The 10307-nt window shown below is 45.0% G+C and overlaps 1 long non-coding RNA gene across 1 annotated transcript; it reads right to left on the bottom strand.

Annotated features, from left to right (window-relative positions):
* Positions 1–807: 807 nt before the first annotated feature.
* Positions 808–9615, bottom strand: LOC122489218. Its single transcript, XR_006298868.1, has 2 exons — positions 9081–9615; positions 808–1408 (listed from the first exon to the last, which is right to left on the bottom strand). It is a non-coding gene; the product is annotated as an uncharacterized LOC122489218 (long non-coding RNA).
* Positions 9616–10307: the final 692 nt, after the last annotated feature.

Here is a 10307-nt window from a genome sequence, read left to right as displayed (position 1 = left end):
TCGGTTAACCAAAGGCTGATTCTGAGGTTCTGACACGGACCCGCGGGGATCACACGAATGTTCTGACACCGTCAGCGTTGCAAGGAGCATGTGAGATAGTGGCCATGTGCCACGTCTAAAACGGAGTCTGTCCCGACCCTCTACCACTTGGAGCATCCAGACTTCATCTTCTCCTTCCTGTCGGAAAAGAGTCAAACATCCAAAGCCTAGCACTGGGTGACTTGTAAGATTCCTTTTCCCCGCGGAAATTCTCGAATTGCATCTCCGTGAATGTTCCTTACCTCATTCAATGGTCAATGGTCTCTGGAGTCTATATCAGACATCATTCTCAAACCACAGGAAGTTAGCTAATGTGACCAGTTCCGTTCGTTAGGACCCTTCTACGACCACCTGTCTACACAGCCTTCCTGACCTGTGTTTGCAATCACATGGAGTTATCTCTACAGCAGCTTGGGTTGCCTTCCGTCTGAAGTGACCCTTCGGGTAGTGCTCATTCATCTAGCATACCTCTGGTTCTGTTGTCGTTGCTTTAATCTGGCATCTCGGGAGGCAGCATGGTCTAATGAAAAGGCAAACAAATTCCTGACAAGAAGTCTAGGTTCCCAGCATAGTTCTGTCACCAGCAATTTAGGTGACAGAGGGGAATTTACTTCCTATCAACCCATCTCTCAGAGTGGTCATGAGGAAAAACCCAAGCAATATTCACCAAAAGAGAAAACAGTGTGCACAGTTGCATACGAACGTGGTCATTTATTGCAGCAATCTTTGTATGAGCAAGTAGTAATAGAGTGAATAAAGACAAATATAGTCATTCAAAATATGTTTATTAAGCCCACCAGGGACAACAGCAGGTACTTGGAGAACAAAGGGAAACAGAATACACTCAGAGGATTCCAAGACTGGTTGGAAAGCAGACATAGGAACAAAACCTCGCAGCAACAAAAAGAGCTTTGATGGGCATGCATATAATGTGATAAGGGAGCCTAGAAGAGGAAGCAGCCCATCCTGCCTAGGAAAGTCAGAAAAAATCAACAGGTGATCCCTGAACAGTCTTGAAGGAAGAAAAGACACTGTCCAGGCAGCTAAGCCAGGAAAGAAATCATCAGTTACAGAATCTCCAAGAAGAAAAAGAACACCTTGCGTTCAGGAAACCACACGTCCGCCAGGGTGCGGAAAGCGTGTCTCAAGATGTGGCAAGGGTGGAATCTTGGTCCCCTCCTGTGGGATGTTGCTTCTTCCTCTGGGCAAGGTAGAGTCAGTGACGTGTTTACAGCCCGGCTGTATCAGTCATGGTGCAGGCAAGAAACACTGAGGTGGGTAATTCGAGAAGAGTTGACGATGGGGTTATGTTCAAAGGTGTAGGCAGGGCGTCGGGAAACCACAAGAGGTCCTGTTGCCATCCTTGGGCCTGGAAGGGTGAGGAGAGAGACAGTTATTAAAACTTGGAAGGAGCCATGTGAGAATTCTCCTAATGGGGGCATCGACTGAGGGATGCCGGGTGCAAGGACCTCCAGGGAAGGAGTGAGGGAGACGAATGGCCCCTCTCCTTGCTCCCACGCCTCCCACCTCATCTCACCAGTGCCGCCATTGCCAAACCCAACCAGAAGCCAGAGGGAGAAGGAGTTTGGAGGAAAAAGGCCAGGTGTGGAAGGATGGCTTTGCAGGGACAAACAAAAGCAATCCAGCACCAGGCAGGAAACGCCCAACTGGAATTTCAGGCAGCTCCTCCGGCAGCAATAGGGAGAAAGGAGGCTGGGGAGAATAGGGACAAGTAAGACATAATCCAGGTGACAAATGATGGGGATTTGGTAAGGCGGTGGAGACATTAAGGAAGGGGTACAAAAGATTCAAGAACACTTAGAGATACAGTCTAAAGAAATTGACGGTCACTCACTGGTATATCTCAGAAGCTCTTTCCCATACGTGTACGTTGCACGGGGCAATCAATAAAGCAAGAAACGAGATGATTCTGTGGGATAGAGTCTGTCCTTTCTGGAACCTGCAACTCGTCTTTTTGTAAGCAGTTCATTTTGGTGATAACGCCAATCCTTGGGTTGGAAGCCAAGAACTGATGACAGGAAGTTCCATCCTTGTCAGATACGTCCATACCCACCACCTGAGAACAAAATGAGGCCATCGTAGTGGGCTGAGTGGTGGCCTTCGAAAAAAAATGTGTTCACATCCCAGAACCTGTGAAGGTAACTTTATGTGGGGACGTGGTCTTTGCAGCTGCAATTAAGTTAAGGATTTTGAGATGAGATCATCCTGGATTGTCTGGAGGGTCCTAATCCAATGACAAGTGTCCTTATGAGAGACAGAAATGGACAGCACGTGGAGACAGAGACATGGAGAGAAGAAGGCCATGTGAAGACAGAGGCAGAGATTGGAGTTGAACAGCCACAAGCCAAGGAATGACTAGAAGCTGGAAAAGGTGAGGAAGGACTTCTAAAGGCATCTTCCCTAGGGCCTTCAGACAGAGATGGCGAGAACCTGGGTTCTTATGATCATCACTGAGCCACTGGATGGACCTCTTCTGAGTCAATATATGTCCTTATCACTTAGGCCACTTTCCCATGTTCTAGTAGCTGCCGCCGCAAGCACCCTGACCTCTACACGTGTCTTCTGAGGCTTTGCTCCTCAACCACACCACCCCAGACCTCCCCTGGTGGCGCTCCCGTCGCTTGTCAGTTGTCGTGTCTCAGTGACAAATGAAACAACATGGACCAAAGCCCCTCGCACGGTGCTTGGCACATAGTAGGCGCTGGCTAAACCTTCTTGCCGTTGCTCTGTCCCACTTCTCAGCTTCTAGCACTATCGCTCTCTCAGATCCCCACCATCGTTTTTGAAATGCTTGGTGTGATAAAAGCCAGGCCCCAGCAGGCCTCTAGATGGTTGTGTGCTTAGAAGCCCCACTGCCTGGGAGGATATCACTGGAAACTCCACGACCCAGAAGCACCAGCGAATGAAATACCGTCCTTATTAGACTGCCACCGTGGCAAGTCACGGATGCTCTCACTCTTTACAGGGTTCAAATATGGTGGCAGGCATAAACACCAACGCCACAACAAGCTCGGTGAAATCTGGTTTTCGGTCATTCAGAGCCAAGACGTTTCACGCCTGAGTCATCATTACCAGTATCAGTCTTCACGTTGCAGATGTGCAGAAAGACTGATTAATGCAGAATTCTGATTACTGCAATGTTCACAGTATTACTAAAGGCGAGCCCAAGAACTCTGATCAGCAACTTTTTTTGAAAGAGAGACCACTGGATTTCCCCTCCTTTTTACCCTGAATGCCCTGGTTCTCGTTCTTGGCCTCGTTCTCGTTCGGAGCGGTTGCGACAAATCCTCATTGACAGCCATGTGCCAAACTTTCTTGAGCTACAACGCTGCCTCGGGGTGGACTTTTCTAGAACGCCTCCGAGGAAACCTTCCAATGGCGGTTTTGTTTTTTCCTTTTCAGCTTTTTGGGTTAAAAGTCGTTCAAAACTTTCATGTGAATCTGAGAGTCATCTCACGAGACTTACTTGGGATATGGTAAGAACAAATGCCAAAAACGCCAGTCTGAGAACATCAGCCTGGGTGGAAAGCGTCACCCCCATTTGCCAGTGACTCACTTTGGTGACTCAGAGCTCGTCACTCAATGCAGAGATCCACAGGGCCTATCCACCTTCCTCTGCCTACCTGGAAGGAAATTAGGGCTTCAGTAGATAAAGCTACAAAGTGATTTCGGTTCTTCCTGATACAGTTTACATGAATAGGAGGCATTCTAATCTCCCAGGTGTTACGGAGCATTCAAATTTAGGGGAGGGAAGCGGTGGGGAGGTGGGGGAGGGATAGGGAGTGGGATCTTACTTTCTCCAATGTGTTAACCAAAATTGAATGTCCCCAACACCTAGAAACTTTATAAAAGAGAGAAGGCTCTGATGACAGTTTTAAAGGATCAAAACTTTAAATTTCCTGCAAACTTTAAGGAACCCCCCCCCCCGAAAAAAAATCTTAATGTGCCAGTCCAAACTTCTGTTTCACATGTGTTAAATCCCCTTTCGCTCTGAAAGACTCTCAAGTGTCCGCTAACATTTGAATATTTACACTTTTATTCCTCTGCCGTATAATCACCTCAACTGGGACATTATGCAAATATGTGAAATCTTCAAACATAAAATGAAGCCAAGTTACTCACAGCAGGGAAACCCTATGTCATCCTTCATTGACGCATGCCAACAATGTCAGGCCAATCCACTCATTTACTAGAACCAAGATGAACCTACCCACCGGCGTCCAGGAGTTCCCTCTCAAACACATGCAGAGCTAACAAAATACTGAACCTTAAACTCATTTGGAAAATAAGCCTACAAATTTTTTCCTTTAGCAAATGCCACTGGGTGACCCCACCTTCGAGTCAAACGCAGCTTGCCTTGTTTCCCTTGAGTACTGAGTTCTAAAGGCCACTAGTTTCAATCTGTTTTGCCAGAAATAACTTGAAGGCTTTCCTGAACAGGCACCAAAGCCCTTGTAACCATGTAGTCATTTAACATTAACATCCTAACTTAAAATAACGAAACCTCATTTTGGTTTGTGATCAAAATTTATATTGGAACACCGCTGTGGAGGCAAAAGCGAGTGCATTCACCCCACACAGGGTATTTGCTGACAAACAAGAATTGGACCGGAAGGTTTAAGTCCAGGTGCCAAGACAAAAAAACCAATCCTATCTCCGAAAAGAAAACTGTTTCTCTACATTGTCAATAACTCTAGGTTATACCTACGGGTCTCCATTAGTTATAAGAACCAATGGGTAAGTCTTCCTTTACACAAAGTTTTCTTTTCCTGCAAACATCTGCTATAAGTAGCAGCCTGAAAGAAAAATACAAAAAGGGAGAAAATATTATTTGTTGGGCAAAAACTAGGAACAATCAAAACGGCCTTCAATGGGCCCATGTACATCTACGCCATGGAATGCTAGTCGGGAATAAAAAAGGGTCACCTATCGATACAAACAACAGCTGGGACAGACTGCAAGGGCATCATGCTGAATGAGAAAAAAGCAAGTCTCAATAGGTCACATACGATACAACAGCATTTAGGCAGCACTCTCAAAAAGGCAAAATTACAGAACTGGGAAATGAATGAGCAGTTGTCATGGGGGCAGGGATGGTGAGTGAGTATGATTAAAAACGTGTAGCATGAAGGAGATATCCGCGGTGATAGAATAGCTCTGCGTGTTGATGGTTCCATGAATCCACACATATGATAGAATGGCATAGAACTCCTCCCACGCCGTGTACCAACACCCATTTCCTGGTTCTGATATCGTACTCCAATTATGTACAATGTGAGCGTGGGGGAGACTGGGAAAAGGGTACGGGGTCTGGGCTATCTTTGCTCTCATTGCTACTTTTTACACATCCATGATTATTCAAAATTTAAAAAAAAAAAAAAGAATAAAGAAGGATCAAAAAAATCATGAGAAGGGAACAAAAGGAAAGAAAGAAAAAGAAACAACTTGGGGTGACTACGGACCACCCCAGAGGTGAAAGATGACCGGGAGTATCTGGAGGAAGGGACAGACAGCAAGACTAAATAGCCGAGGTTACAGTCAGGCAAGCCAACAACCAGAAACTGTTTGGATTGTAAGTTGTACATGAACTCAGTGGACAGAGAAGGGGAAAGATCACTGCACGGTTACCCCTTGAGTGACAAGGATCAAAATGAAGCCCAGTGAGAAGGAGGACATGGAATTACTGGGCAGCCGTAGCTACTGGAAGGTCTGGTGGGGAGGGAGCAGGTGCACGGGGAGGGGATGGCATATGGCAGCTGATATGCCTTAGGAGGTGACATACGTCAAATCAGAGGAAGAATGGCGAGGGGACATGTCTGACCTAGAAAGAAATATTGAAAAGGAAGATGCACCATAGAAACCAATAAGTTGAGAAAGAGGGGGCAAAATTCTTGGGCTTGAGCAGAATCACCAATCAAATAGTGATGAGGTGATCAAAGAATATCACAGGTGAGTCAGAAGGGGAAGAGAAAAGTGACAGAAATCAGGAAGACAAATGATGAGCAGGGAAATGCAATGGCCTCTGAGAAGGCGCTCCTTACATGGGTCTAAAGCCCAACAACATATGCTGAGCTTTCCAGATGTATTTAACAAACATCTTGGATAGTCTGGTACATGTCAAGTATACGTCAAGCATGATTTTCACATCAGAAAACGTGACTCTTAGTGAGTACCATTCATGTGAAAATAACATAAAACTCCAAGAGGGTGGGTTACCGTCGAGGGGGAGAGAATTTTCACAAGACAACTTTGGAGCAAACATCTTGGAGTTCCCAAGGGCCATATGCAGGAGACTCTCCAGTGTTTCCAAGAGGATAAGCAACCAATAATATCAAAATCTGAAAATTAACACAGTAATTCTAAGATCTCAGAGTCTGAGATTTAGTGTGGTCATAAAGGAATTCGCATCACAAGGAAAGCCAAAGTTCATGATCCCCATGAGAGACAGTGGGGAAATTCCAAGGAGGGTAGCCCCTGAAAAAGAGAAGGAAAGAAAGGTGGTTGGCCACTCCCCATGGATGGAGAAATTACAGAACAGAAGGTCATTTTCTCTCCCAGCTACTGGAGTAAATATCACTCAGAATTCTTTGCGAACACTCAACAGTGAGGAAAGGACTGATGTCATCCTCTAAAAGTGATCAGACAGGAGTCGATTTATCTCCACGGCCACCAAGCCCAACCTGTAGCTTTGGAGAAGTCAGCAAGTAACCTAAAAACTAAGAAATCCGAGGCAGATGGTAAATGTTGCCAGACATTGATTGCTCCCTTATAAATTATGTCCCTGTGGCGCCGCAAAGAAAATCTCATTTTCCTTAGCAGTTTTACATGAATCCCTTGCAAGAAGCAGAGATGCGCATTTTAAGGAGGACTGCTCTGATAAAACCTAATCTAAGGCTGAGTGCCCACGGTGCTGTGGGTGGCTGGTGCAAAGGACTGAGAGAGGTGAGAAATAGCTAAATTTTTCTGCAAAAGAATCATGGGGATGGGCGTTAGAATTCACTAACTCGTAGACTTTGAGAAATGACTCTGTGGAAGGCTTAAAAGATACAAAGGCCAACAGCTGAGAATAAAATTGAGAGGAGAGAGCTTGACAGCAAATTGAGAAGTGAAGTCTGAACGCTGTGAGATGTAAATCCCCTCTCCAGTTTTCCTTATAAAATCTTCAGTACAGCTTATCTTGACAAGCGCTGGGAAACGTAGAGGATGGTCCAATCACTCCATTTTGCACCGAAACTAATATGACACGGTAGGTTAATTACACTGAAATTAACGTTAAAATTTAAAAATACAGGGGTGCCTGGCTGGCTCAGTCCGTGGAGCAGGGAAACTCTTGATCTCTGGGTCGTGAGTTCAAGCCCCACGTTGGGTGTAGAGGTTGCTTAAAAATAAAATATTTTTTAAAAATTAAAACTTAAAAAGAATAAAAAATAAATTAAATCTTCAGTACAATCTCTGTTGCGGAGTGAATTTTTGTTGAGGGGGAAACACACGGAAATGCAGAGCCTCGCTTCAAGGTTGCCACAAGGGCAAAAGCATGAGTAGCAGTTACCTTTTTATTAACTATTAATTATTTAAGTTACAAAGAACCTGGGGACACAAAGCACAAGGGAAGGAGAGAGAGGAGGGGAATTTGTAGGTTGGATCCCTTCTTCTTTTACTAAATTTTTAAATTCTTGAGTCACTTACTCATTCTTGGTTACCAAACAGGCTCTGTGGGAGAAGTATGATCACCTTAGTTTTATTTTATGGGTATGGTCTCATTTGTTCCTTCCCAACCTTCAAGCAGCTTTAAGGATCACAAAGATCCTTTTCAGCTCTGATATCCTTTTCCTCTCCCAGGATCTCAAAAGCCTTCCCGTCCTCCTCAGACACAAGTCTTTAAAAGGATCACACATACTTCCATTGTTCTGGTGCTGTTTCTTTCTATGGGTTGTCATTGGATTAGAGTTCTTTTTGTAGAATATTATGGTTGACTATTTTACCAAATAACCAGATAATCTCTTTACCACTGCCTTCAATACTATTTTTTTCCAAAGGGGTTGGCCTTCCTAGAAGGTTAAAAGATCGAAGGGAGTCTATAAATCATAGACTTGCAAATCATAGATTTGCAAATAAATCATATCACAGAGGCAGACTAGGTTATGCTGAATCCAGACAGTAAGTTTCTTTTTTGTACCAAACACTAAAATAGAGTACAGTGAAGGCACGTGAAAGCAATAGATTATCTGTGTGGTTTCATCAACAAGCACATCTGTGAAACTGGAGAGTAGCTTTTCAGCTGGGAGACAGCCGCCAAGGCAGCGAATCAGGACAAGTCTTGGAGCAAGAAAGACCTGTTCTCCAGTCTTGGCTCTGCTCTTGCTGCTGGATACTCGATAAAGTTTCTTCACAGCTTGAAAAGCCATTAAAAATAAGAATGAAGTTTGCCATACAGAAACAGAAACAAAAGTACAAGGCAGATAGTTCCTTATCCCCAACCACACAAATAGTAATTGTCAGAAAATTAAAAACAGACCGAAACAAAAAGAATGACACCCTACTCTCCAACTCATCCATTTTTTCTTTAAGTTACTTTTTTTTTAATGTTGTCCTCTCTCTGCCCCAATCCTGCCCCTTATTTTTTTTCCATACTTCCCTCCCCCAGTGTATAATTATTCTTCCAGCTCTCAGAAGCAGCAGAGAAATAATAATTTGCTCCAATAATCATGAGTGCTCGAGGCACCCTAAGCTACCTGATGCTAGGTGATAGAGCGAGGAGGAGAGCGAGGTGTTACCCGGTGTGGATGCTTAGGCAAGGCCGGCCCATCAGAGCAGATGGCTGATTTCCCCCCCCCCCCACTTATCAGAGGGGCCTTAGTCCCTCTGTTCTCCCACACAACACCTCCAAAATAGTCTTGGTACAATACCTTTCATCATGCACTCCCTAGTCAAAAATCTGTCAGTCATCCAGTGCACAAATACCTATTGATTGTTTCCCCCAGGCTCTCCCAGATCATCAATCAAGTTGATGTTTGCTTTACCTCAGCAATAAAAGACTAAGGCAGGTGCTGTGCCCACAAGCCTCCTTGCGTGTCAGAGAATGTTCTTCTCAGGTCTCGCCAGCCTCCTCCCGAGCTGTGGAGCAGAAGCCGCACTTTGCAAGAAGCCATCACAAAAGGTTATGGATGAAGAGAACCACTAGAAACATCCTTCCTACTATTTTGCTTTTCGATAGTTCTTGAGCCAAACTTTTTACACTCGTACCGTAGTCTCTCTCTGGCCTGTGGCCATTCCTCTCCTGTTCTATTTTCTCGCCAGATCTGACACGGTGTTGCATCTCCCACAGCTGTGAGCACGGCACTTTGCAAATACTTCAGCTCCATGTAGATGTACTGTCTTGATTTGACTTCTCCTAGGATTTTAGTAGCTTGATTGGCTTGGTTCTGAAGCCTTTGACTCACCTGATGGGCGGGGTTGCCAGATTTGGAAACGAAACGAAACAAAACAAAACAAAACAAAACAGGATGCTCAGTTAAATTTGCATTTCAGAGAAATGATGAACATCTTTGCACGTTCTACGCGGTCTTTGGAGCATATTTACACTAAAAAAAAATTATCGTGTATCTGAAATTCAGATATAACTTGGGCATTCTATAATTTATCTGGAAGCCCTCCTGGGGTGTCACCCAAAACCGAGCAAAGGAATATTCCGTAGATTCAGTTGGTGACACTTGGGCAACAGAGATGGCTTCTGTGTAGCACAATCCTGATTATCACTGACTACAGAAACGACAGAAGGAGAAGGGAGGATATACCAACGCTGGCATCTTAGCATATATGAATAATTTGTCTGGCAAAGGAGGGCTTTGTTGCCTTCTGAGTCAAAGTGCCGATGGTATTGTCGGTGGTTGGGTGGGGCGGGGGGGCGGATATGGAGGAAGAAAGCCCTGCAAGAGAGTAGCATATGGTAACTGCAGCTCTTCTAAGGAAGAACCGCATTCTTCCACAAGGGCCCCCTCTGCCTTGTAAACACGTCCTAAATCAAGGGTGCGAAGAGGCAGGGGATGTAGGTGAGTGGGGTCCCTGGAAAGTCATCACTACCCACTAAGCCGCCCCACTCGCCAGAGACCCAGCCTCGGGTATTTTCAGACAACAAAAAAATAAACCCCCTTGGCCGGAAGTCAGGAGCATCTCCAGAGATTCTGGGCAACTCCCACTGGTTCCAAGAGTTGGCAGCCTATTTTCCACCTCGAGAATGAGGGTACTTT

This window comes from Prionailurus bengalensis, chromosome B2 (genome assembly GCF_016509475.1).
Source record: "Prionailurus bengalensis isolate Pbe53 chromosome B2, Fcat_Pben_1.1_paternal_pri, whole genome shotgun sequence".
Classification (NCBI taxonomy): domain Eukaryota; kingdom Metazoa; phylum Chordata; class Mammalia; order Carnivora; family Felidae; genus Prionailurus; species Prionailurus bengalensis.
The sequence above is the reverse complement of the archived record's forward strand: the minus strand, read 5'-3'. Positions and strand labels throughout refer to the sequence as shown.